Source organism: Acomys minous (assembly GCF_964271855.1).
Source record: "Acomys minous genome assembly, chromosome: 11".
Taxonomy (NCBI): Eukaryota; Metazoa; Chordata; class Mammalia; order Rodentia; family Muridae; genus Acomys; species Acomys minous.
In genome coordinates, this window is record NC_140492.1 from 112,585,777 (window position 1) to 112,611,951 (window position 26,175).

General features: G+C 42.2%; 1 protein-coding gene and 2 long non-coding RNA genes across 4 annotated transcripts in view; 2 read left to right on the forward strand and 1 right to left on the reverse strand.

Annotated features, from left to right (window-relative positions):
• LOC311608986 (uncharacterized protein) overlaps positions 1-26,175 on the forward strand; it is a 94,015-nt gene that overhangs the window by 49,204 nt on the left and 18,636 nt on the right. The window lies entirely within an intron of this gene.
• On the forward strand, positions 224-15,932 carry LOC311608991. The gene is made up of 3 exons (XR_014783216.1): positions 224-499; positions 3,772-3,896; positions 15,740-15,932. It is a non-coding gene; the product is annotated as an uncharacterized lncRNA (long non-coding RNA).
• The window catches only part of LOC311608988, a 50,005-nt gene continuing 42,660 nt past the window's right edge, over positions 18,831-26,175 (reverse strand). For both annotated transcript variants that reach the window (XR_014783212.1, XR_014783213.1), the window contains exons 3-4: positions 19,069-19,221; positions 18,831-18,973 (exon numbers count right to left, since the gene is read on the reverse strand). This is a non-coding gene — a long non-coding RNA (uncharacterized lncRNA). The remainder of the gene's footprint in view (positions 18,974-19,068; positions 19,222-26,175) is intronic.

The following is a 26,175-nucleotide window of genomic DNA, read 5'->3' on the forward strand; positions in this document are numbered from 1 at the left end:
CCTGGAGAGTCTCCTTGAAAGGACACACAAGATTCAAGTCAAGTTAGGGTGGGGTAGTTAGCAGAGAGGTGAGGGCTGTACTATGTGACATCAGCAGGTCCTTTTCTGCAACATTCTATCGTATCCTGGAGCACCATGGCATCTCCTGTGATGTCACTAGTGTTGGGGGTGACACCAACTGCGATTTGGGTGTGAGCTTAGCGCCTTCACTGTTGACCCGTAGGCTACTTTGGTGATATAAGGAAGAGCGTAAGATGCAGAGGGCAGATGGCTTTCAGTCACAGTGTACATCACAGAGAAGTAAGAGGCCATGGGAAAGGCACAGTGAGTTCTGGGTAGGGGATGGAAACTTCCTAGGCTCAGTGCTGAAGACCTAGAGCTCCCTGGATAGTGTTGGCATGGAGACCACACTGGAGGGCTGCAGACATTGGAGTGTGGCATCAGCAGAGGAAGTGAGCAGCAATGGATGATGTGCCTTCTAGAAAAAAATGGAAATCAGGTAGATGTGCACTGGTCTACCCTTGGATTCTCTGTCTGGAAGGGTGACCTACAGGTAGATGTGCACTGGTCTACCCTTGGATTCTCTATCTGGAGGGGTGACCTACTCCTTGATTTCTGAAGGGCCCCCCAAAATCTTGCCTAGATTGGTTTGTTATAGTTTCCTATTAACCTGAAGCATGGCGTAGTCAAAGTAAGAGACGTCCTCTTACACTACTGTGGTGTAGAAGTACAATTACCCACTGTTAGCACTGTAATTGTTTTCTTAGCATGACGACTCATTGGGCCTAAGGAGACTGAAATGACCAAGGAAAAGCCAAGAGCTGTATCTCACAGGGAGAATAATTATCAGCCAATGAGAACAGAACCTAAGTGTCCCTTCTCAAAGTTTCCAACATAGTTCACTTATCAGAACTTGCAAAAAGCTTGCAAATAACAATCCTACTTACCTGGACCTTATGACTTGGCTATGTCATAGGTCCAAGTGGCAGAGCCACCTGTGCAGCAGCCTGCATCTGTTTCAGAGCTTTCTTTTTTAGGCGTCAATTAGAACCAGTAGCTTTCTGGGTCACTTGGTATATGGGACAGAGTGACATATTCAAGTGAGATGTGTGCTGCTTCCCAGTGTGTGTGCCAGCGGTTCTTTGCTCTTCATTGGTGGTACAGGGGTACAGTTATTCTGCACACTCCATACTAGTGGAATACCTGCATATTTTATTATTATTTATTATTCTCCACCCCTAGAGATCTTACTGATGTGAAGAGCTGTTGAGTTTTTAGTTAGATTTATTTGCTATGCTCCAATGCACAAATGCTTAACCAGCAAGACCAGAGTAGAAATGTCCTACTATTCAGTGGGCTCATTTACTGTAATGGCATCAAAGTACTGCATGCCTTGTAGAAGAGACAGGTAGGTAATCAAGTTCCCAGAAAAGGAAATTATGGTATGGGGTTTATAATTCATTATCCTTGGGGTAGGATAAAAAAGGTGGTTATTGTTGGCCTTGCTAGCTTAAAGAAATGGCTTCTGGCAGGCCTTGTGGGCAGGTATGAATGAAAGAGCATTTGCTAAATCAAAAGCTGAATACATGAGTACCAGATGGGTTAAACTGTCAGGGTAGGAAACTATATCTAGTACAACAACTGCAATTGAGGTCTTCAGTTGACTAAGTTTATGGTAATCACCTGCCATTCTCCAAGACCAACATACCTTCTGCAAAGGCCAAATAAGAAAGTGCAGTAGACATGTTGTGTGAACTACCACCAATGCATTCTTTTAGTCCTTGGTGGTGCATTGTTTATGCAACCCCCGCGTGGGTGCAATTTTGTTTTGATCCATTGTTTTATCAGGTAGACACAGTGCTAATGACTTCTATTTGGCCTTTAAACCATTATCGCCCTACTCAGTAATCTGACAAATGATGTCTTACTGAGCATTTCCTTTGGGGGGAAAGTTACTGCTTTACCACAGATATTAATTACTTTAGTCAAGGGTGGAAAGGCCAGTGCTGCAGGGGTTGAGAGTGAACATGGGGATCCATCTGCTACTAAAGATGGAGATGCTGCTTCCTAAGGCAAAAGCAAGTGCCCCAAAACCTGGGAGTTTGATACTGTAGACTTGAACAGGGTCCTCCCCCAAACCCCCATCTCTGGTTACAGTATCCCACTCTTTCCCAATCAATGTCCTCAATTTAAATGAAGATGCACTTCAGACAAACAAATGAACATGTACTATAAGCCAGCTGATCACATAATGAGTGAGTAAGTTTGCTTTTGGGCAGCTTTAGGCCTATGGTCACTGGAGAAAAGATTCTCTCTCAACACTCTTTGGGACTAGTTAGTGGACAGCTCCAGAAATCACCAAACTCATTATATAAATTTATCCTTATAATTTTGTTTCCATAGAGCCACTCTTGGTGCTAAAGTCTGTATTTATTAGTCTAATATAGAGAAACACAATGAATAAAATATATATGTATGTACATGAATGTGCACATGTGTACACACACACACAAACTGGCCTGTGCAATAGGAGTAGGTAGTTCAACAGTGGCTGTCTGCCCACTGGAGAGACAGAGAACCATATAGCTCAGTCTATGAAACTAACACTCCGTCTAAGATATATGGCTTGTGTTGTGTCTAAGCAAGAAGGAGATGACTTATGCCCAGGGATAGATTTTATACCATGTTTAGCAAGTGTAGGCTCAATTTTGGCCTAATTAAATCAGAAGAGTCAAAAGATGTTTTGGACATTATGCTAAATACTTAGTGAACATCGGCTCAAGTGATCTCTAGGAAAAATACTTTTCACATCATCATTTTGCATATGAGGTGGCTAGGCTTCAGGGGAGCCCCAGAGTTGGCTAAAGACCATCGTGTAGCAAATGGCAGCATCTACATTCAAAGTGAGGCAGGGACCGCAGCCATTTCCTCCCGGCCGCACTGCCTTCTAGATCTGATCCTTCACTTCTTCCACTTCACAGAATGCCGATTAGATCATTAAGCTAAGCGGTTCCTGAAGGAAAAAGAATGGAAGGATTAAGGTTAAAATATTGCTATTAGGAATAAGGCAAAAATAGAAACATAAACAACCATGCATTTACTCCTGCCAAACATCCTAAATTACATGTAGCTGTGTCTTGTTAAGCAAGAGATATAACTTCATGCAATGCTCTCAGAAGGGTTTTTTTTTCCAAAACAAGCAAATAGTGGCATTCATAAGAGCAACTCACGCTTTTGAATGCTCTTCAACTTCCATGACCCTCTTTGCTCCTTGATGGCTTTTTACATTAGCATCTAGCTTATGTCTCTTAAAAATATGTATTTTCTTTCCATCAGTGCTCTTTTGCTGAGGCATAGATATGGGGATGGGTAGGCAGAAATTGGGTATCAATTCTGTGATCTGGGAAACCTACAAGACTGAGTGAGAGGTGATGCTCAGTCTAGATGGAAGGAGTTTGACCAGCCTGAGGTTGAGGCTTTGGGGGATGAACTCACAGCTTCAGGTTAGCTTGTATGTGTAGTTTAGTCTACAGTCTCTTGGCTTTGTTGCTTTGGGGCTATGGTGGTACATTGTATAATGGTGGGAACACATGGTGGAGGAAAGCCTGTCCACTTTCTCAAGTCAGAGAGAGGAAGAGGAACAGGGAGAAGCAGAGGCAGAGGGAGGGGGGAAGGGAGGGCAGGGAGAGAGCCAGAGTGGAGAGAGGCAGACCTAAGATCTCAGTGTTTATTTCAAGTGTTTCATTCAGTAACCTAATTTCCTTCTACTAGGATTCACCTCCCGAGGGTCCTAATAGTACCTCTGGGCCTCCCAACTGATACATGTTGGATCTTTGTGGCATAGAACCATCTAGAACACCTTCTTGACTGTCAAGAACTTGGAGATGAGCAAAGAGGTAAAGGCACAAGTTCTAGGCTTCCATCATTCTCCCACTGTTATTGGCTGAGTGAGCTACACGACCTTGTCTTACTCTGGAGAGGGATGGGAGAGTCAGGGGAACAAACGGTTTGGTGGGCCCTGTTACATTTGTCCAGGCAAAACATTTCTGAGATTTTTTAAAATGTGTTTCTATCAGCAAAGGGCATTGTGGTTGGTACATAGACATTCTCAGTTAGCACACATCCTGTTGAATTTGCTGAGCATTTTGATCCAGTTGTTTTGCTTTCATTGAGCATACCCTTGGCCTGCTTCAAGGGGAACCTGGCTTTTCGAGTGCCCCGTTTTTGTCTGAACAACTGAACTTCCATGTACCAGAAACTAATGTCTTAAAACAAGGCTGAAAACAAAGTAGAGGCAAGCATCGTAGCTGACTCTCGCCGTGAAGTCTGCCACTAATCAACATATGGAGGTTCTTCCTTTTGCCAGAACATCTGTTTGCTGTTGTGTTGGCCCCGGCATCTTCAATGTGATCTCTACTTAAAAGCGTGTTCTTACGTATTGGTCCACCCTGAAGGTTGCATGTGAAATCTTGTGAGACTTACTGGTGGCTCTATCCCGGGGGTGGGGGCCGGTGGGGGGGAATATGTCTGCAAAGCCCTCATTTCTGGAAGAAGGAGAACACAGATTCACACCGTGCATGAGGACAGGTTTCTCCCATGGGAGGATCCTGTTCCTCAGACTGATGGGAGATCATCTGTGATGGCCTGTGAGTGGTGCTGTAAAGGAATCGAGGGGAACATTAGTTTCAGTACTGTTCACAGCCCTCTGCTTCTTGGAGCTTCTCATCTGTTCTCCCACTTCCTTCTGCGCTCCTGTTTCTATTCTGACCTCTCTAGCCTTGAAATCTAACCAACCTGGATGACTTCGTGCACTGCCTCTATATACACATCTAGTATACACACACACACACACACACACACACACATCTGTAAGCAGAAAAGGAAAGATCCCAGTTTCCCCTTCTGCACGATCTAGAAAGCACTGGCATAAATCTCATAAGACACGAGTCTGGTTCTGGCTTTGGCTTTATCGTCTGATGGGGTCATGGGATAACTTAACCTCTCTCATCTTTGTTTTCCTTTCATTTCAAATAGAAGTCATGGAATTTTCCCTTGGTTGATCTTACAGCGAGGTTAAAAAAGCAAAAAGAAAAGAAAGAAAGATAAGGAAACAATTTACTGTACAACGCTATGAAAAATTAAATAGTGACAGAAGGACAAGCCTAAGGCCGTCACCCCGCCTGTGCACCTTGGGTATCAGTCCTGAATGTCCCCCTTCAAGCACATCCGTTCAGTATTCTCAGCAAGAAAGTCTACCTCTCTTTCCCTATGATGTTGACCTCCCCACCCTGTGCCTCCTGCGCGTGTCCTCTGTTAGTGTGTGACACTACTATCCATGTGCTTTCCCCCCTGGGGGACCACAGTGTCATCCATCTAGTTGATCATTACATTAGCCCAGGCAGTTTTCACATCTGCTTCTTCTCTCCAAACTGCCTCCTCGCCACACCGGCCATTGCCTTCAGCCTGGCGCTCTTCTGTCTCGTTCTGATCCTTCTCTGTTTTCTTCTTTGACTCCATCATGAGCATCTTAGCTCTGAACCAGTCCTGGCTCAGCAGGAGAAAAGATCAGTCATGTCCTCGGGACTTTGTCTTTGCCACGGTCTCAGAAGACAGTCTGCGTAAACAAGACAGACGATGTAGTTCTCTGCTCTCTGACAAGTCCACATACTTCACCGTTTGGGGGAGCAAGAACAACAACCCTTCCTGGATAAAATACAGGCCATTTTTTTTTTTGATTCTTGGTCCAGGGGTTTGGTGCATATTTGACAGGAAGATTGGGCTGATATATTCCTGCCACTGCAATCAACATTTCATCTGCAGTGGCTATAAAGCTACAAAGCCTTACTAAGTTGCCATGGCAATTTTGTCCACTGAGGGTCAGGCAACTAGCATGACACCCTAGGTCTCAAGCTGCCCATCTGTGTACCCCAAAGCATGTGATGTTGAGAAACAATCTTGTATTTGCTTTTTTTAGGAACAGAAACAGCAGAAGATAACACTGGAGGTAGCTACAGAACTCAAGTGTGTTACTGTTTTTATCTGAGCATCTTCCTGCATACATAAAAACCTGTGAACCAATTAAAAACAATATTAGGTCTCACAGAGGCAAGAGGAGGACTTTCTTTTCCAAGTGTTTTAAATTATTCCAGTTTGTTCATTAGTGGAAAACAAAGCAGTCAACTGAATTCCTGGCAGGGCCTAATCTAAAAACTATCAAAGGATTGAAAGATTAATACAACATTAAGACAGAAAGGCTGTAGCTCCTATTTACTTGCCAAATGCTAAAATATACCAACATGGAAAGGCTCAAGTATGAGTCCAACTAGTGGTGCCTGTCAGCATTTCTGACATGTTAATATTTCCTTCTTGGGGTCTGAATGTATGAATGTACAGGCACTGACCTTTTCAGTTTTGAAATGGCCATGGTTGCATAACCATGGTGAGGTTAAATCTGTCTGCTTAAGAACAGTTCTGTTCTCAACAAAATGACAAGATTATAAAAAGTCACTAAGGCTTTAAAAGTTCTTTGACCATTTACTTGTTTACTTTCAAATCTACCCCCTCCGATAAGCTAGTCACATGACAAAAATTGAAAATAGGGAATATTTGCATAAATTTTACATTGTGCTAGGAACATTTAATAGAAACAGGAAATCTACAAGTGGATACCATTGTACACAGGAAGTAACAAGGGCAGTGAAAAAGTGGAAAGAACGTTTCCTTGTGCACACTTGGCTCAAATATAAAACTCCAAAGGTGCTCGGGTTTCTTTGTACTCACCTCTTCAACCTTCTATCTTTCAAGGCTTCATAGAGAATAATTTATTCATCCAACAACTATTTGGGGGTGCTTAGGGAGATGGCTCAGTACCTGAGTTTGGGTTCCCAGCACACAAGACTGAATATGGCACTGTTTTTCTAGCCTTACGGCTGTGTAGAGGGGAGAGCGGGAGAAGACCAGTGGAGTGGATGGTCAGCCATCCAATGAGGGTACGACCTTCTCAAGAAATAAGGTGGAGAGCTGGAGTGGAAGTGACCTACAATCTTCCCTGACCTACACATGCACCAACATGCATGCCCACCCATCGTCACACAAGTACAAGCACACACACACACATACACAAACACACACATGCACACACACACACACACACACACACACACACACACACACACACACACAAAGAGATTATGTAATGAGCCATGTATGTCTAGAAAACTCTTCTGGTTGCAGAAGAGCTCGTGCTACAGCAAAGAGAGAGACAGACCAGGGCAGAGAGAGAGGGGAGGAGGTCCAGGCAGAAGGATGCAGGTCCCCTGCGCTTGAGGGCAGGTAGAAAAGGGAATGTCGCAGAACATAGGAGTGGACAGACAGAAGTGGCGGGAAGAGGCCTGTGTGGAAGTAGCACACAGTGCTGTGAAAAAGAGCTAGAGTTTTGGAATTCATCTGCGAAAATGGCTTTTGTGTTCATCCCTTATTTGCCAGACACTTTGTGTGAGCCTTAATTTCCTTACCCATAAAATGGAAGTGCTAGCTCCCTCAGACAGTCCTCAAGAGAATTGAGTGAGACGATGCATCCATATTAGGTTCCTGTGGCTGCTGTCCTGTCACAGCCGAAATCAATTTTTGTTAAAAACAGTTCAGGAGAACAGAAGTCTGTAGATATCTATTAGGTCCATTTTTATATCAGTTTAGCGTCTGTTTTGCTGACCTATCTTTTGGTGACAGTGGGGAATTGACACCTCCTGCAATTAACGTGTGGGGATCATGTGGGGTTTAAGCATTGTTAATGTTTCCTTTACAAATGTGGGTGCCCTTGTATTTGGAGCATAGATGTTCAAGAAGAAAAGTCTGAAATCAGCATCTCTGAGATAAAGGTGTGCTAAGGACTGCCACTCCTCCCTTCAGGAGCCTTTGGGAAAGAAGCCACTCTGTCCCTTGTCTCTTCCAGTGCTCGGGGCTGGCCAACATCCTCTTGTTTGTAGCGTGAATCTGCGTCGGCCTTGCCCCACTTTCCTCTGCTTCTCTCCTACAAGGTCACTCGAGACTGCTGTTAGAAGCCACCTGAACAAGAAAGGATTGCTTCCCCTTCTCACAAGTCAGCAGAGATCCTTTCCCAGGTCAGGGTGATGCAGAGTCCAGGAAGTGAAATCTATGTGGGGTGGTGGACAGGCAGAGGCGGCGGCCTTCAGCCTAGTGCAATGTGTAGAGTCTTGTTACGTCAGAGGTCCTCAGTACATGCTAATCGTCACCATTCCTGTATTGTGCTTTCACCTCAAGAGCCAGATTTTTTTAAAAAAAATATTCATTCTTTCTTTTTTCTTTGTTTATTTCTAAGCAAGAGTTAAACAACTTTGGTCTTTCAGACAAGCATGTCGCTATGAAAAAAACTTTTTAAAAACCCCACAAAGATAAATAGCTTTGTGTTAATGCAGGAAATAATTTTTGTTTGTTTTGCTAATGCAGCCTAGCCCATTAAGGTGGTTGTGTTGAGGACCCTGTGGAACAGTTCATTGAGGATTTCTTTCTCACCACTCATCTGGCAGACATGGCATCGGGCTCTGTGCACAGTTTAAAGTAGTTTTGTATTGATCTCTTTTCTTCCCCGCTAAGGGTTACTAATTCTCTTCTGCCCATCAGCATATGGGAAGAATCATAATTGCTGAGGTCAAGTAGCACTTAGCAGCAATTTAAGATTCAAAGCCCCAGGCTGCAAGTCATTATTGCTTAACTCTACACAGACTCATCAACCCTTACATTTGTTTTGACAGAGACAAATGTTTTCGTAACTCGCTGATCCTAAGTCAATAGGGCAAATCCCAGGATTTGACATGAAATGTTTATTGCTCAGAAAAAGTAAAAACTGGTATTCACTTTTAAAATTCCTGTTCATTGGACTAATGAGCAATCATATTTCCAGAATAAGTAATGACTAAAGGAATATAAAAGGCTAAAGATGTGACAAACTCCAGGTTCCAATGATTGGCTGACTTGTATGTCTCTTTGGTCACTGGACTAAATTTGACACATTTATATTTTGATAATCACTTGTCTCCTTCAAGTGCTGGTATCTACTAAACATGTCTATCAAATATAACACACTTTGATTTGCATTTTTAGTGCTCCCATTTCCTTTTAATCAAATTAAATCCATAAATACAGCCTTGGTACCCTCACTGTTCAAGAAAGAGTAAACTTACTAACATCCAACTCTTGGGAAACCTGAACTGAATATCCCCCAGATCGTAGAAGCTGAGGCAAAAGACTTCACAGCAATAGTATGTTTGGGCAATCGATTCCAAAGATCCAGGGTAGGAAGTTGAGAAATTGAAACAGGAACTGAAGAAAAGCCAATACAAAGGTGGTGACTAAGCTACAGGCAACTTGAACACCATTTCTGTGAAGACTCATTGAGAACTTACAGAGAAGAGCCTGGGGCTCCAGCTCAGGAGCCAGGGCAGGGGACTGTTTATCTACTGGCCTTTGAGCTCCACTGGCCAGAAACCTCTCGTACCTTCAGGATTGCCCAAGCTTCTGGCTGCCTCACACTGCAAGTGATGTTGGCAGAGGGGCACCAGGGTAGAAAGGAAGTTAGTGTGCATGGGGTAGGTAGCTTCCTCCTATGCACGCCTAGTTGCTATACTTCAGTCTGAATTGAAAAGATAGTCCACGAGAAGGTGAGCTTACATGGGAGATCCAGTGTATTAGTTCCTTTCTGTTACTGAGATAAAATCCTGAGCCAAAAGTGATTTATTTGGGCTAATGATTCCAGAGTTTAAATTCTACAACAGCAGGAATGGCATGACAGCAGTTGCCTGGAGCAGGAACCCGAGAGATCACATCTTCAGCAGCAAACACTAAGACCAGAGAGCAAACTGGAAATAAGGCAAGGCTATAAATTCTCAGTGAATATGCAGTACATGTCTTTCTTTTCTCCCTATCATCCTGTGTTTCTCCCCCTCACTGGTTATCCTTCTTTCCCTTAATTCACTTTCTATTTTCATATATGTATAAATATAGACATACTCTCTATATAAGAGAAAAACATGCAATAATTGCCTATATATATATATTTGCCTTTCTTTATCCAGCTTTATTTTGCTTGGCATGATCTCCAGTTTCATCCATTTTCCTGAAGTTGATAAGGTTTCATTCCTCTTTATGGCAAAGTGAAACTTCATTGTGTGTATGTACCACATTTTCTTTCTTCATTTGTTGATGGGTACTTAGGATGCGAGAAATGCAGCCGCAGACATGGATGTGCTTGTGCCTCAGTGCTACGCTGACTTAGATTCTGCCAAGGTTAACTCTGTCAATGTGGCATGCCAAGGATCACCCCGAAAGAGGTCTCAGTGAGGGATTGTCTAGATGAGCTTGGCCTGTGGGCATGTGGACAGGAACCATCTTAATTGACATAGGAAGGCGAAGCTCGCTGCAGGCAGCACCACTCCTAAGACAGGGTGTTGGAAACTATGTAGGGCTGAGCATTTTGAGCTGAGTACAAGCAGGCCGACTTCATGCATTCACTTTCTCTGCTCTTGACTGTGGGTGGGATGTGGTAGCAGTCAAACTCCTGCTGCTGTGACTTCCTTCCAGTGATGGGCTGTTGCCTGGAAGTAGGAACTAAAATAATCCCTTTCTTCCTCGGTTGCTATTTGTCCAGGCATTTTAACATAGCAACAGAAATTAGACCAATATGTAGATGCATTCAATTATGTGCTGAGGAATAGAGTAACTGTGCCGTATTGTGTCACCTATTTCTTGGTTTTGAGAACCTCCATACTGGTTTCCATAGTGGCTACATATGTTTATGCTCTCATGATTAGTAAATAAGGATTTATCATTCCTCACATGGTCACCAGCTCTTGTCATTTGTTTTCTTGATGATAACCATTCAGTTAGGGAGATATTGAATCCTAATGTAATTTTTATTTGCATTTCCTTGGTGGCTAATGGTACTCAACATTTTTTTAATATATACGGGGAATTCAGTTTTTGAGGGGAGGGATATCTAAACAGTATCTAATAATTTCTCAAGATTTATCTATGTTGTTTTGTTGAATTGGTTGCCAAAAGACTCAAAGAAACAGTGAACATATTTGAAAATTAAGTGTGGAGTGCTTCAAAAGTAGATGTTCAGAAAAAAATGAAGTGGAAAAGGTAGGTTTAATCTAGACTTGGGGCAGAAGCAACATAATTGATAGAAGGCATGTTTGCTACTTGGTATCTCTCTGCCTTTTGGGTAAGGTCAGAATTCCCTCTAAGCCATGGCTTCTATCCTCTTGGCCTATATGCTATGGCTTTCACAAGCTTGTGATCTTCACCTCGGCAAGCTGAGCATGATGCTCCTGCCTCACTGACACTCTGACTGAAGAAGAATTGCCGTAATGAGATGAAACTTTGGTCAAAATGTCTGGAAAAGAGAGTTTCCCTTATGTTTGAGTGTACAGCAAAGAGCATGGAAAACATAGCTTTGCAGAAGCCTCACTGCTCCTCCTGAGTCTGATGTTGCCCAAGGACGTGAAGTTGAAAAATGGAAACAGAGAAACTAAGACTCAGAGAACTCTGAATCTCTACATCAGTCAGTTTTAGGAGCTAGCATGCACTCGTCAAATACACAAGACAGTAATGTCTTTTCTGTGTTTATGCCAATATGGGGTGGGTTCTCAGTGACCTCCATGACAAAAACGGCAACACGGTTTATAACGTAGGTAACCTTCGGGTATTTTTTTTTCTCTCTTTTGGTTCTCTAATTTATTCTGTTTTCCTTAGTCTATTTTTAATGATCTCAGTATTTGATTTCTTAGCTCTTTTTCCACTGGAGAATAAATAGAGAAGAATGACTATTAGATAAGCATCAAGACTCAAAACAGAATAGGGCAATAGCCCACACCCGGGCTCTAGGAGAAGTCGGGCATAAAGGGGGAAAAAAGGATATAAAGTTGGGAGAGGGATGTAAGGGGACATGTGGGAAGGGAGCAAGTACGGCCAAATTATATTGTAGAGATGTGTGAAATAAATTTTTTTTAAAAAAAATAGAGCAATAAGGCTGCAGCTTGGAGGAAATTGCCTGTTGGGCTGCAGCTGGTAGATGCGTGGGTGTCATCGCTATGCTTTCTCTAGCATTACCACGTAGCTGAATGGCTCACAGACTGCACAGCACTTCCTTGTCATCGCCACACTTGTTCTTACAGGTACCTGATCTTATATACAAAGGATGAAGGCAGAAACATTGACCTAACCCAGGTGTCTGTGAGCGATCTACCTTCCCAAGTAGGACGCAAGAAGAGGGAATCTGAGTGTGCAGAAAGAACTGCATTCTGGGAAAGCACCAAGCCAATAAGGCTGTTGCCTGCCTTTGATAGTCTTGGGTGTGCCTATCACTTACGGCCTTCTGGACATAGTTGTGTATGAAAATATGGCCGTGCCTTACATTGTTATATGTTGCATGGTCAGTATTAGTTCCTTTCTTCATTGATGCGATGTGACAAAATGCTGAGCCAAACAACTTAATGGAGGAAAGATTGTTTTATCTGACAGTGTGAGGGGAAGTGATACAGGGAGGGCACGACAAGGAAGGGTTAACACCCAGAGTGTCAGTGCTGGTCAGGCACCCTCACAGGATCGTCTCCCAGGTGATTCTAGAGCCTTCCAGATGACAGTCCTGACAAATTAGCCACCACGTGACCTGTGGGATCGATAACATCAGGGAAGTAAACATCGTTTCAGATAAAGCTGAGCCGAGCCCAAGGCCCCCGGAGGGACCCTGGTGATAGCAGGTTAGCTGGGGCAGCTGCTGGTGATAGCAGGTTAGCTGGGGCAGCTGAGTGGAAGGCCACCTCACTAATCTCAGCTTACTCTCACTTCAGATTCCGAGCGTGAACCCAACACTCTGCTGCTTCTTATCCTCTGTTCTTATCCTCAGAGCTGTCAAAGCTTCATAGAAGTTATGGGATGGTCCATACAGTCTTGGCCTTTCTCCTCAGCAGTGGCCTTCACTCTCCACATACCATGGGTGTTCAAAACCACACAGACAGCCGTTTGTGCTGATCACATATTTTAAAAGTTTGCTTACTGGGTGGGCGTTGCCTTTGCCTGAAATCACGTAAACCTAAAAACATTACGTTTGTTTAGAGAGTTGAGCTGAGCTGGAAGGATGGACTAGGGCCTTTGGTCCACAGCCTTAGAACACCTGGTCTAGAAACAGCTGTGTAAATCACTTCCTGTCCAGCATTTCCTTCCTTGTCTCAGGTCTTTGCCAATACTCAGCACTCATTACATGCTTTTCAGGTCGATAAATGGTGTGATTGAGCTTGCTTTCGGGGGTGGTAGAAATTGACATTGTGTCCAAACACCTTCAACACTTTATTCCTATCTTGTTTTAAAATTAGATGAAAAAAAAAGATAGTTTAGAGAAAGCATATTTATTCCTTAATTCTTTATCCCAGTTTACAGATACTTCAATATAATTCAGTTATTCCAAAAATAAGAAAGTTGAAAGTAACTTCCAAAAACTTAAAAAAAAAAAAAAAAAAAAAGAATGTGGCCCAACACTTAGCCTGGAAGTAGGTCAGGACATCAAATAGTAAATCTCCCTCTAGCTGTTTCTCCAAACTAACCAGGAGGTGGCTTGCTTAAACACAATGATTTAGATTATTTAGGTCCTCAGACACACTATGTTAACATAGGGAATCATTTTGAAAATTATTTGGGTATTTAAAATTGCTCAGTGAATTACTTTAATCCCCTCTGATGGGAGATTTCACAACATCTGAGAGAGGCTTGATTGTGCTAAACTCCTAAGCTCTGTGCTTGGCCACATCAACCTGAGTGCATGATTAGTGCCGGGAGAGAGCCTCTGTAGACGACGTCACCTTCCTACTGAACCATAGCTGCGGCTCCCCGTTTGTTTCTGGCTCACATCTGTGCACTGACAGAGGTCCAACCAATGTCCTCAATCACTCACATGCAACCTCAGTGAGGGCTGTGTGTGTGTGTGTGTGTGTTCTCACAGGACATCTTGGCCCCAAACACAAGTTGCACTACTGTCAGCCTTGCACTCCATGCTGCTAGGAAATTGACCTGGATTTTGCCCTCTCTGTCATCAAACTCTCATCTCAGTTATTAATGCCCAGGGCTTTGCCTTCTGTGGGGCAGGAGAAGCAAATGAACGGCCACACCTGGACCTCTAAACCTCAAGTAGGTCTATTTTAAGGTAGCTGGGATGACAAAGCATCTTAATCGTGAAGTAAGCTAATTTTGTGGGGAAAGTTGACATCTACAGAGTGCAATTAAAAATGTTTCTTCCCCCACAAGAAAGTATGATGGTATAAATCTATGTTCTACTCCCAGAACCCTCCACAACCATAACGGGATTTAAAAAAAATAGAGTACAGTTCCTAGAAATAAGTGTGAGATGTTGAAAATCTTTATTTTACTTTTATACGTTGGTTTCTCAGAAAGTTATGAACTTAAGGCTAGGGACTATGTTGGCTTGCCAGTACAGTAGGAAGTCAATTGAGGCGATTAGTGCGTATTTTTGTCAAGTGATGTGCTTAGACTAGTTGTGTTGGTTACCTTTATCCTTGCTGTGACTAGAAATGACTTAAGGTAAGGGCTTATTGCTTACAATGGAAGAGTACAGTCCAGTATGGGAGGAAGTCATGGTGGCAAGCACTTGATGCTGTGAGTTACCTTGTATCTACAGCCTGGAAGCAAAGCACGCTGTGTGCTAGTGCTCATCCACATTTCTCTCTTTAATTCCTTAGGCACATCAGCCTAAGGGTAGCCATCTTAAGGTAGCCATCCTCCCTCAGTAAACCTAGTCAAGATAATCTCACACAGGTGTGTCTCCTAGGTGGCTCTAGAGCTTGCTAAGCTGTCCATCAATATCAACCACTAGATGAGTGAATGAAAGGCAGAGGAGATGGGATTCCTAGCCCAGGCAATAAGGATGAAATCTAATACATGGATTTGAAAGAAATAAAGTGTCTTCTTCTATTTGGAATCTGCCTATTGGGAACATGTTTCGTGATGTGTCCTGAGATCTTAGAGACTGTTTTAGTTTGTTTTCCTGTTGCTCTGTTTGAACACCTTGACCAAAGCAACATAAGAGAAAAAGGTTTATTTGGGTCCATAGTTCAGGGTACTGGGTCAAGGTACAGCCTATCCTGGGAGAGAAGTCTCAGTAGGAGGAGCTCACAGGAGCTGGAGATGAGGCATCTGCTGTCAGGGAGCAACGAGCTAACGTAAGCTACAGTCACTTCCCCTGTCCACTTACACAGTTCAGGCCAGGGGATGGTAACGCCCATAATTAAGATGGGCCTTCCAACACTGATTAAAACAATCAAAATAATTCCCCCATAGTACGGCTAGAGGCCTGTCTCCCAGGTGATTCTATAGCCTGTCAAGCTGACGATCAACACTGGCATCATTGGGGGCCTCATCTGAGGGGGAAGCCAAGTGACGCTTGCCTAGTGTCCCGATTGGGAAAGTCACTAATCAAGACCAGAACATTAGTACCTCACGTGGTCCCACACCCACGTTTTCTTTCTTCAAACATTCTCATCATGAATAATAAAGGTACGACTTTAAAGCTACTGCACTCCTAAGCCCATTTCTTCCTCCCCCCCCCCACCCCCTAGTTTTGAGAGACTATCTGACTCAGTTAATGACTATCTGACACAGTCAAATGTTTCCTGCACCCATGGAGATGAGTTTCCATTTTTCTTCTTATCAGAACATGAACATAGGAGGTGCAGAAAACGACTCAGCAGCTAAGACACTTGCTGCTCTTTCAGAGGATCAAAGTTCAGGATTCACATATGGCGGCTCACAGCTTCCTGTAACTCCAGCTCCAGGGGATCTGATACTCTCTTCTGGATTCCACATACACACAAATAAATTATATTTTAAAAATGAACATAGATATGGTGAATCTCATTGATTTTTATGAAACTGAACCAATCTTATATTCCTGAAATAAACATCATACTATATATATATATAATGTTCTGTTTGCTAATTTTTGTTTATATGTGCATTAGCATGTTGAGGTTTTGTTATCAGAGTAACACTGGTCTCACAAAATATGGAAACGTTTCCCTTTTTATGTTCCGGAACACTTTGTAAAATAAATATCATTTCCTTCTTAAATGTTTAGTAAAATTTATGAATGAGGGAGAAAGTTTTAAATTATTAACTTACATATTATGTATAGAGCTACTTAGTTTATATTTTTGTTGAGAGACTTGGAAGATTTTTTTTTTTTTTTGCCCTTCCATGAGCTCACCCACTCTACCCACCATATCGAACTTCTGCTTGTGAAACAGGTGGAAAGTAGCCGCTCTTTACTGTTGTGATGTCTCCAGCATCTACAGCAAAGAATTCCTCACCCCTGATATTTGTAGCTCATCACTCCTGTCTCGCCTCCTTGCTGTATTTTAAAGATAATGCTCTCTTGCCCTCTTGTATGGGTGTTGAAAAGGAGTTAGCTGTGATTCCTGTCTCACTGCTTTGACACGGTGAATACGTTTTCCTTCTGGCTGCCTTTAAAGTCGTCCCTCTGTCTGTGGTTTACAGCAGTTTGCCTAATGTCTGCCCATTATATATTAGACTTTTCTTCATGTACTTCCTTCAAAGGTTTCTCTGCGATTGTTGAGTTTGTAACGTGTTGGCTCCCGTTAATCTCTGGAAATGTTGCCTGTTACTAATGAGCCAAGTTAATATAGTCGGGACACTAATTTGAAAGAGACGGGCCAAAGATAAAAGAGGTCACACCACCGTGTGATTTTAATATACGTTACATATCTATAGTAATCAAATCATGTAACATTGGATGAAGAATAGACTGCAGATCTTAAGCCAGAACCCAAATTTGTAAACGATTCCCAGATAGCCCCCGTGTGTACATTTGAATTTTGAGAAGCAATGAGCTAGAATAAGAAGCAACCATACTGGGGCTAGAGAGATGGCTCAGCAGTTAAGAGCACTGTCTGCTCTTCCAGAGGTCATGAGTTCAGTTCCCAGCAACCACATGGTGGCTCACAACCATCTATGATGTGATCTGATGCCCTCTTCTGGCCTGCAGGTGTACATGCAGGCAGAGCACTGTATGCATAATAAATAAATCTTTAAAAAAAAAAAAAGCATCCATACTAGGCGTCTTCTGCAATAGAACCGGCTGCACGTTAATTCACACCTCTTAAAATGCCATCACGATTTTCTCGTTCTTTTGTGGTCCAAGCCCCAGTGTTATCCTTGATGCTTCCTTCCAGCTCGGTCTCCTTCAAAATCATGTCTACCAGCAAGTCTGGTTGGCTCATATTTTCCAGCCAGATGTCAGTCCCCAGTGGTGCTCTTCTCATCCCTATTCTACTCTGAGCTGCTGTTTCCGTTCCTCTGAACCTCTCTTGTGGTGGAGTCATGGTCCCTTGGCTTTTCTCTGTCCCATACAATTTATAAAACACCTGCAGTGATCTTAGAGATTTTTACCTTGATGGTCAAGACAAAGTAAATAAATTAAAATAATCATCACTAACTGTGATACATGTGACAAAGGAAACCAGCACCATGAAGTGACCGATGGGAAGGCGGCCATACGCCTCCTGTAAAGGAAAACTATCTTGCTCTGATGAGGGCACCTCAGCAAAGTCAAAAAAAAAAAAAAAAAAAAACACTTCATGGCTTAAGCAATGGTTGCTTCCTCATAGCTCTGGAGGTTATCACTTCAAAATCCAGAAGTCGTCAGAGTTGGTTACGGGTGAGGCCCTGTTTAGGCCTTCTAGATGGCTAACTCCTTGCTGTGTTTCCTCATGACCTTACATCTTTCATGGAAAGGAAAGGGAGAGAAGAGGGGAGGAGAGAGGGGGACAGGAGAGGAGAGAAAAATCAATTTGTGTCACTTCCTCTTCTTGTAAGGACATCTTCTCCCATTAAGACCCTACCAATTATGACTTCACTTAACTGTAAATGCTTCCCTAAAGACCTTACTTACCTCTAAATATAGATACATTTGGGTTAGGACCTTGGCATGTGAATTTGAGGGAGGGTGTGCGTCTACCTGTAACAAGGAAGTTGGGAAAGCTTTTAGCATCTGCAGATCTGGGCCCTGAGTAAAGTAGCAGGTTGATGAAGCATGGGGAAAAGGTGTGAGGTTCTTTCACCTGTTGGACTTGCAGGTCATCATTAGAAAGGCAAACAAATGAACACAGCTGGCTCTTTCCTTATTGATGGTAAGAGCTTGGTTTGCAATCAGATCTATCATCTTCAGGTGTTTGTAGTCGAACTAGCATTTAGGCCACGCTGGGAACTTGACAAGGAAGCTGATCGGAACTGAAGTCTTGCTTCTAGTTAGTCCAAAGCTAACCACCTCGCAGAAACTGGTTCCCTTGCTCCGTGAAGGAGACGTTCTTGGGATGTCTTAGTAAGTGGCTGTATGTCCGCGCCAAGAACGGTGGCTTAAAAACATCTTCCCAAGCTACTCTGAAGAAAAAGACATCCTCAGAATGCAAGGGGATTCTTAATCTCAGTCTTAGTCAATGGGAAAAAACGAATCGAAATCACGTGTAGGCCGACTCTCCATACGGGCTGCCAGGTGAAGCTTTCTGCTGTAGCTTTCCGCTGTTTACCCAAGGAACAACACAAGGCAGGTTATAGTCGAGACGTGCTCCGAGGCAGGAACGAGGAGTGCAAAAGGCTGAAATCCTGTCACACGCGCAAGCCACGCCTCACTACCATTATCTGCAAGCAGGGAGGAGAGCAGAGAGGACAACTAAATACAATAGGCATGGCTTGTTCTTGCTCCATTCTTTGCCACCTCAGACACTCATCATCATAGGCAGCCAACAGCGTGGAGCCCGGTTCAGGTCCAACCGTCTTTTTCCTCTCGCCACGGTCTTCAGGGATTGTTGGCTGTCTCGTTTGCTCCGTGCCACCGCACGGTGTCCACGGGAACCTCCATCTCAGCCTTCACCTGATCAAGAAATCTATTTTGAAGAACCTTAAATCTTACCAAAGCACATCTGTTTAAAAAAAAACAACAACAACCATGGGGAAGAAAATACCCACTGTACATTCTGCTGCCAAGGCACATGTGCTCTTGTCGGCTGGGTCTTCTCTGACACACTTCTCCGGCGTACAGCGTTGCTGGGAGGCTTTCTGACGTAATGGCCAAGGGAACCTGACGTTGCATCTACGTGGCGTTCTGTGCTGACGGCCGATCTACAGATGAAACCAAGCACAGGACTAACCAAAAGTGAGACTTAACCTGCATTTCTGTAGTTCAACTTGTACACACAGGATAATTTTCCTCAAATGGGTGAAATTGCAAAAGCTTTAAAAAAAATCCCTATGAAAAATCTATTATTGTAACTACCATGGCGAAAGAAAAGAATTGTACATTTCCCATCATATGCCATGTAAAAATGTCTGTAGATACACATGAAAAAAGAACTATTACAATTTGAGCATCTATGTTATAAGCACATATGCTGTTATTCCCACCCAGTTTCCTTTTAGTGAGCTGTGATTTCTGACTACCTAAATCATTAAGAATGGTTATGGCAGAATTTAGTGGGCTGTCAACGACAATTACGTGGGTAAACTGTTTGTTGTAACTGTTTTCAACAAAACCTGTGAATTCTCCATCATTTGCTCCAACTTGGAGCAACTTGGGATCCCTTTATTTTCAGTTTGTGTTAATAATCTTTTTTCTCCCTTGCAAATAATTCCAAGTTTACTTTAGTAGAGATGATATTTGTCTATGCCCCAAAACTCTTTCTAAGATGCACCCTCACTCAATTCACTGGTTCTGAAACGCATCTTCAATGTAAATAGTCACAGCAGAGATTCACAAAAAGCTAGTCCTTGAAGTGTATGACCCCTGGCCTTGGCCCAGCGCACAGATGTGAGTAGGTTAATGGCTAAACACCAAATCTAAAAGACACTCATGTAAGAGTTTGAAAACTGACCAAATGGCTCTACACGTGATTCTGTGGGAATGCTAACTTAGCAGCTTCCACCTATACCATGTTGAAAACAAGATCGTGTATATAGCTCAAAACCCTGCCAGACAGAAATGGCCACAGCCTTCAAATGAGCTTAGACACCAAGTACAGGATTATGAGCCCCAGATGACACTCGATGGAAAAGACTGGTGAGTTCATATTTCCTAATTCAGAGTTTTCTCTTAGATCTCCTGTTGTTATAAAACTGGGTTTTAAAAACTTGAATTCCAGAGATGGAAGGAAATTTTGGTAATATAATAGTGACACTATATATATATATATATACACACACACATATATATGATATATATATACCTCCTAAACTAGCTTCCAGATGTTTGTGTATTTTAATTACTTATTAAAGAGTCCATCGATGCAAGTATGTATTAGTTCTTATTAATCTCTTGCCAATTACATAGCCAATGAATTGTTTTTCTAAAAGAGACTATTATTAGAATTTATGAAAAGAACTACCAGTTCCTTTTGGAAATATTGTTAGCTGGTCCTGGTAGGTTGTTCTGAACATGTGCTGCCACCCAATGGAGAGGTGGCCAAATGACACCAGCATTTAGGTCCAAACACTACACATCCCTCCCCAGTAGTTAGCTCTTCCAACAAAGTGTCAATCAGTGTGGTGACTATGGTCTGGTTTGGCTGCCATGCTATAGGAGAGGTATCTTTACCTAAAACACACTTCTATAAATCCTAACCAACGGCTTCATTCAAAACGTGGTCCAACGTGGCTGCAGTCGAATCGCCTGTGAATAACTGAAGCCATGTCAAGTAGCAATAATCACATCCCAGAAGCGCTTCAGGACAAGCTAGCTCTGACCTTTCCAGCTTATAGTGGAAACAGACAGACAAACAAACAACACTCTCAAATTTTCAGCCCTACTTGACCTGGGAAAGTCAAGGTTGCTTGAAAGGATAATTGGCTAGAATGTTCCATAAGGTATCTCTTTAGTCCTGTGATAGTATCAAAACCACTGTTTAAGTTTACAATGACGCATAAGTATTTTAAAAAGGGAAAAAGATAACTACCCTGAAAATTCCTCATGAGAGAGGACTATTCTTCAAGATTTGGGGGTGGGTAGGGTGGGATCATGCTTTTTGCGTGTTTATTTAGAGATTGAGACCATTAGACTTTTGTTCTGTAATTTTTAGTTTGCTTTGTATTTTGTTTTTGGGTTTTTGAGACAGGGTTTCTGTGTGTAGCCATGGCTGTCCTGAACCTCACACTGTAGACCAGGCTGGCCTTGAACTCACAGAGATCCACCTGCCTCTGCTTCCCAAGTGCTGGGATTAAAGGCATGGGCCACCACCATTGGGCTTTTAGGGGCTTTTTTGTTTATTTTATTTTATTTTATTTTATTTTATTTGTTTAAGGCCCTGCTGTCAGAGGCTTGCTCTGTGTAGAAAATTCATCATTCAGAAAAACAAAAGATGAATTGTTAATTTGGTGAAATCCTGTTATAGAAGGCTTCTTTTCTTCAAAGCATCACTTCATATTCATGAAGTAACAGAGAGTTCCAAGCACTGGGTGGGACGCCTCCCACCAGAAACCAGAGATCTTCAAAAAAAAAATGAGAGTTGTCAAGAAGGCATAGGTTAGCAAGACCCTACAGGGAATGCTTTTTAAAAATCTTCCAAATAGCAACTATTTTTCTGTATTTTATATTTTATCATCTTAACACACAGTTCTATGAAGGGAGTAATTACCTAATAATACATCACATGCTAATTCCAGTTATAGGGCATGACAAACAAGATTAAATTGATATAATAAAAATGTGATGATAATTCGTGTAACAAGCATCTCTGGTGTTCTGAGTTGGTAATTCATTGTAGAGTGCGCATAAAAAGGTGAGTCAAAAAAACCAGAATGTCCACGAACTCGAGAAACACTACTATGGCTCCAACCAGCACATGCTGCCTAAAGGTCTAAGACAGAAGTTACTTCAAAATATGAATTCCATCTTGTTAGATGAAAGAGGAATATGCCATTACGTTGTCTGATCACCAAGTGACTTCATACATTGTCGTTACAATGAGCAACCAGCCTCCTGTGCTGCCGAAAAAGAACTTTTAAAATGTTAACAACAACAACAACAAATGGTGACAAGGATGGCGTCTTTTTTGATGGAAAGAGGTTCAGTTGGCCAGACTAGATTAGTAGCAATAAAGAACTCTACTAAAAAGTCATAAAAGTTGTGCACATGGAAGATACATGGCGAACTCTGCTAACAAATTAAACGCATGGGAACGCAATTTCTCTGCTGGATCCTCATTAATAAATTTGTCTCTAAGAAATTTGCTAGAGCACTACAGGGGCCTCTGGATGGTAATCAGGACAAAGCTCTTCCAAGCCTCACTTGGAACTCACAGGGGCTGGGGTAAGCGGAGAAGGGTGTGGACACCTTATTCTTGCCCAAATCACAGAAGGATCTCTCTCGTCCCCTGTTTGCCTTACACTTGACCAATTTCTCCAAGTAACTCTTTCTTGAGTCATTCTGTTCTTAATTCTTACGAGCTCCCCAGGGGTATCAGTTATCAATTCCACCCCTGCAGTAAAAAGCTCTCAAACAACTTGGGGGTTGACAAACCTCCAAAAAGGCCCAACCATCATCCAGGGAGTAATTTGTGACTAGAAAGTCACTGATTTTAATCTCTGAGGGGCTCACTTTATAGACCATAAGGTGAGTGGACTAATAATAAATATCTTCATAGACTATTCATATTTTGTATATTTATCCACTGGGATAGTAAGGTCAAGTTCAATTTGCCTAATTTTATTCTGTTATCTATAACTTTGTTATCCCTCATTAATAACCACAGTTGCACATTATTTGTAGAGCCCTCTGTCATCTTTCTAGTTTTCTAAACCCTTTTAAGGGAGATATTTTGTTTTCTTTTGTCAAAATTTATTTCTGCTCTTCTCTTCTCCAGTGGAGTGAGAAAACAAAGTGTTCTGTGGGGGAGAGAGGTATTTACTGTGCAGAGTCTGTTCTGTGACCTCATCCGGACCCTTTAATTTGAATAGTATACAATAAAAGTCTTGATTGTTTGGGCTGATAAAAAATGCTGCTTAGAATAATGATTTTGTGATAAATCAATGCTTTATGAATGGGGGAAAAAACAAATCCCACAAGTAGTTAAGGAAGGGGTGGCAGTGGTCCAAAAAGCATGTGGTATTTAAGCCATACTTTAAGAACACAAAGCAAGCAAACATTTTAAGCATCTGAGATTTCTCCAGGCCTCCCCTCATCTTTCACTCCCCCACCATCCACTCCTAGAAATCCCCTTCCTTTTTTTTTTCTGATTTTGAAGCCTTTTCTGTATCTTTAAGACCATGCAATGTTTCTTGTTTGTCTGTTCTTTCCCATGGTCGTTGCCCAATGACACCAGGGCCAGCCAACTTCCATCCACAAGGATCTGAGTTTGCCCACAGCTATGTCTCCCAACTGTCCTTGATTTCTGTTCTCTTCTGTTCTGTGTCCTCAGCTGCAGCTTGTCCCTGGAACCATTCCCAGTTTTAGGAAATAGTTGGGATAAGTTGACCCACAATCCAGGAGGACTGAGAGAAATACTTCTCCAGATTTTTCTAACTCTTTGGACCTGTGTGAAGCAGCAGGAGGAGTCAACATCCAATACCACATTTCAGGCCCATGAATCTTCATCACTTACAATCACATGAAGTACATAATCCTTTTTACGGAGAAGGGAAACAAAGTGCCAGGAAGTCAAATCACACACCCACAAGGATACAGCCAGCGAGACTCAGAGGCAGGGTTGGAATCCAGGTGTGCCTGGCTCTTAGAATCCTGCTCTTTGATCTTGGCAGGGCATTGCATTGTAGACATCCAGTGCTTACACAGTAGAAGACAAATGAAGTGAAATCCAAATGACTAATCAGCTGTGTGTTACCTAGCATAAGTAAACGAATTGCCTTTTAACCCCATTGTAGCTAGTATGTTTTTAATAGCTATAATGCCAGGCATTGGACTATGTACTTTATCTCACATATATGATGTATAAGCATAGGTATTATTATTATGATGATGATAATGATAATGATGATGATGATGATATAAAAAATAATGGCAGAGACACAGCATTGTTAGGCAATCTACTCAGATTCAGCGATCTGAGAGAAACCGTGGAAGTGAAGTGCCTCACACCCATTGCACTTTGGTTTTAGATGACTCTTTTTACTGTTGGTGCACTCTAAAGTTTGCATTGTGGAAGAAATTATTTGTACACTATTCACTAAGCTTGCCTATCAGATTTGGGAGGAAGAATATTCTCAATTATTTTTAAAGCTGATGAAATTTTTAAAAATGCCCGCAAATAACTTTTCAGGATGACCAGAGATGGTATTAATAAAAGTCAAAACGAAGAAACAAACAAACAAACAAAAAGAAAAACTTCCCATTCATTTGGCAAGCCCATTCATCTTGGGGTTCTCTCGACTCTCCACATAACTTCTTCAGCATTTGAATCATTAGAAGAAAGATTGTTGGACTGGGTTCCGACTGTTGGCCATAGTTGGGTATTTATGGCATTAGCCTGTATTTCCTACCTTCTCTTTGAAGGATTAAGAAAGCCATTTTAATGCTTTGCATTTTAATTTTGCACACAAGTTGACTGTCATAGACAGACCATTAAAATGTCTGTCAGCAGCCACCTACTCCATCTTCCTGGAGTACGAAAAATGATTCTACTGTAGCTGGTTTCCAGTAACCTCAGGCTATGTGGTAAATCTGGATGGTGGAGCTCCGCTGGCTCTCCTGGAAGCGCCACAGGCTCCTCCTGCAGCCTGTGTGCTGAGGAGCGTGCATCACCTGCCATGCTAGCTGGACTCCGTTGCCTTGTTCAGACCTCATCTCTACTCTCCAGCTTGCACACTCTTTGTCTGTAGGTTGTCTGATCTCTACTCTCAAAAATACCACATCCTGCTTGGGAATGAAAAGTTCTGTGATTTTTATTTTATTTTATTTTATTTTATTTTATTTTATTTTACTTTATTTTTTGGTTCCTTGCTTCCCCATCCCCTCTCCCTTCAGGCCAGATTTTTGGACAATCTCCATGTCTCATATTATAATTCCCAATTGTATCGGCATTTGTATTTCCAAGTTGAACCTCATTTTAGGTTTTTATGCCATATTTCTAGCCTTGCTTTTCCATGGTGCATCATATTTACTATTGTTGTAATTAAAAAAAAAACAGTTGCCAATTTGAAGCATTCATCAGACCAGCAGGGGATACTGCTTACCCCTCACCCCTTACCAGAAACAGGAATAAAGATATTAAATTAACCTGGTCTCAGTCCAGTACCATGGAGACCTCACTGGATACCTTCCCTGCTCCAGAGATGGCCATTTATCACTGCTTTTGGATGTCGTAGCTTGGCTTGCTTTCAGCCTATGTGACAGGGCTCTGTAAGAATAAATCTACTTCAAGGGAGGTTTCTGTGTTGCAATGTATTAGCTGTGATATTAAAGGTCGGTCCTTTTAGGCCTACTGAATTCTTTCCTTCACACTAATTTTGGTAATTCATTCAAAAGAGGGATTAAGTGTGCCTGGCATTACACACACGCTCTATTCTGTTTAGAGTTCCATTACCCCAGATGTTCAGGATAAGCAGCTGTGGGCATTTTCCAGGAGGAAAATAAAATATTCCCAGGCACCCCGTTTATGTTCATAAATTCTAGAACTGGCAGATGACTGTAAAACACATGGTTTTGTATGCACACAGTGCTATGTCACTTAAATACAAGGATACATTCTAAGAAACATGTCCTTAGGAAATTTGGCCTTGGTAGGAACATTGTGCTGTATACCACTAGTAACTAAGATGGCTTCAGTGTCTCTTGGCGATATTATCTTACTGGACTAGCACGTGTGTGATCCATTATTGAGAAAAATGTCATATGCAATATGTGCTCATATTTGTGCTATGTCAGAAACATAGTGAGGTGTCAAGCTGAATTAAGGATCGGCCAGGAGGCCCAAAACAGCATGTCTGGAGATGGGCGTCTCATCCAGTGTGAGACTCCCTATTGATATAGCTGTTGACCCGATTTAAAACATCCAGACTTGTAGAGTCTTGTATATGAAGCACTAGATGGCTCAGGAGTATTTCTAAAATGCATCATCTAGCGTCTGGTTG